Genomic DNA, 2,843 nt, shown 5'->3' on the forward strand with positions numbered 1-2,843 from the left:
CAGGCATCCAAACTATTCTGGTTCCATTAGTGCCCTGGGTCAAGTAAGACAGAAACTAGTTTTCTGGGCAACCCTCCGAAAAGCTGGAACACTGGGCACTCTTCTCTCCCCTCCCTCTAACCTAAGGGAGAAGCTCTGAGACAAACTGAGCTGTGCTAGCTTGGGAGAGGGACAATTGCAGATAAAGTGAAATGATTTTTCTTACTGATTTCAGTGCACTGTTCTTGGCTTGGTCTTGCCTTGGGGTACTGCAATTTCCTCACTGGTTTCCAGAGTTCTCATAAAGGTATTTTGGTCTATATATTGTTGTTAAGTCAGTGTCTGTGTGAAGGAAACAAGCGTGGGGGCTTCCTATTCTGCTGTCTTGCTGATGTCACTCCAGTTCCTCTATTCTTTACTCCAAAAGATCATATCAGGTCAAAAGATGTACCGAACTGGGTGTCAAAAAAGTGTTCAACACAAATAGATGTAATGAAAGGTTGAACGAGTGAGGCAGAGGTCTTTGTTTGGTGTTACTCTAACAGAATACTGGAGACTAGGTAGTTTATGAAGAAAAGAGGTTTATTTGGCTTGCAATTCTAGTGGCTGGAAAGTTCAAGATTGGGCATCCGGTGAGGGTCTCAGGCTGCTTCAGCTCAAGGTGGAAAGTGAAAGGAGAATTGGCATGTGCAAAGAGATCACACATGCTGAAGGAGGAAGCAAAGTGGGGAGGAGGTCCCAGGCTGGTTTGTTTGTTTCTTTGTTTGTTTGAGACATGATCTTGATCTGTCACCCAGGCTGGAGTGCAGTGATGCAATCATAGCTCACAGTAACCTTGAACTCCTGGCCTCAAGCTATCCTCTCACCTCAGCCTCTTGAGTAACTAGGCCCATAGGTGCATGCCACCATGCCTGGCTAATTTTTTCTTTTTTTGGTAAAGACAGGGACGTTGCAATGTCTATGTTGCCCAAGCTGGTCTTGAATACCCGGCCTCAAGCAATCCTCCTGTCTTGGCATCCTAAAGTGTTGAGATTAGAGATGGGAACCATCACATTGGCCCAGGCTCCTTTTAACAACCAGCTCTCTTGTGAACTAATGGGAGGACATTAATTCATTCATGAGGGATCCACCCCCATGACTGAAACCCCTCCCACCAGGGCCCATCTCCCAAAATTGCCACATTGGGGATCTAAATTTCAACACGAGGTTTGAAGGGGACCTTTTTCTGATCTGCTGCTGTAAAACCACAGCAGCTGTGGGGACAAGAGCGACTCTATTTCAGATGCTAATCCACCATGTGACTCCTGACTAACCTCGAGTCTGGGAATGACTCCAAGATGTCTAGTTGATGTATTATTCTTTATGTAGAAATCTCTATTTACTGTAAGTTTTGCCTCTCTTCCAAATCAACCCTTGATGTTGTTGCATACATCATAAGCCATGACACCCACAGCATTCTTTCAGCTGTCTACACATTCCTTCCGGAGCACATAGACTTTCCTCCCAAGACATAAGCCCTGGTCTCAGGGGTTGCAGTACGCAGATCTGCGTGTCTTGTGGCCATGGAAGACTACCCTTTTGTCTGTAAGTTTCCTAATAAATCACCCTTTACTGATAAACTGGGTTTGTCTGCCTTGTTCTTTGGTTTCTTATCTTCTTCTGTGTTTGTGGGTCACTTTGCATTTACAGTGCTTTTAGGAAAGAACAACAGACCAAAGATTACACCTCCTTGAACTAGTGAGAAAACTAAAGATCAGGAAGGCTATTGGATATACCCAGTGTCAAAGTCCTGAATAACAAAGCAGCAATCAGAGAGCCAGAAAATCTGTAAGCAAGAGATGAATCTGTAGTGGATTGAGCAGTGTTCCTCCAGGTTCTGTCTACCAGGATCCTCAGAATGTGACTTCATTTGCAAATGAAACATCTTTGCAGGTGTAACTAAGCTAAGGATCTCTAATGATGTCATACTGGACTTAAGGTGGGCCGTAAGTCCCCTGACTGGTGTCCTTGTGAAAGAAAGAAGGAGATTGGAGACAGAGACACAGAGGGAGATGCCTTGTGAAGATGGAGGCAGAGATTGGAGAGATGTGTCTGCATGACAAGGTACGCCAAATATTGCTGGCACCCACCAGAAACTAGGAGAGAGGCACAGAACAGACCCTCCCTCACAGCTTCTAGAAAAAATACCCCCACTGCCACCTTGATCTGGGATTGCAGGCCTCCAGAATTGTGAGAGAATAAGCTTCTGTTTATTTGAAGCCACACAGTTTGTGGGGTTTTGTTACAGCAGCCTTAGGAAGCTTCTGTTGGGTTTAAATTTCAGAGCCATCATTTCTATTCCCAGTCACACCACAGGCCTTGAGAAGGGGATAGAGTCTCAGGCACTCTCACACCATGCTGACTGGAGAGCAAATCTGTAAAGCCATTTTGTAGGGCAATCTGACTATATACATCAAATGTACATTTCATTTTATCAGTAGCAACAATCGTAGTAGCCTCACTCAGATGCAACAATAAACGACCAGGGTCTGCAGGAGTGTTTAAGATACCATATTCTGAACCTAAGACCACTGCCCTTCCTTAGTGGACTTTGATTTCTCTTCCCCCTAGTTTTACATTTGGGGGGCCTGTTCTGCAATGTGGTCATTCTGAAATCAAGACCAAATGTTGTTCAGCTGCAACAGAAACAAAACAAAACAAAACTAGGTTCCACCCTGGGCTAACACTCACCCAACTCACCACAAAAGATGGTAGTGAAACTACAGAAGAAAACAGAGGCCAGGCACAGTGGCTCACGCCTGTAATCCCAGCACTTTGGAGGCTGAGGCAGGCGGATCACAACGACAGAGTTTTGAGACTAGCCT

Source organism: Papio anubis, chromosome 17, assembly GCF_008728515.1.
Source record: "Papio anubis isolate 15944 chromosome 17, Panubis1.0, whole genome shotgun sequence".
In the NCBI taxonomy this organism is placed as follows: Eukaryota; Metazoa; Chordata; class Mammalia; order Primates; family Cercopithecidae; genus Papio; species Papio anubis.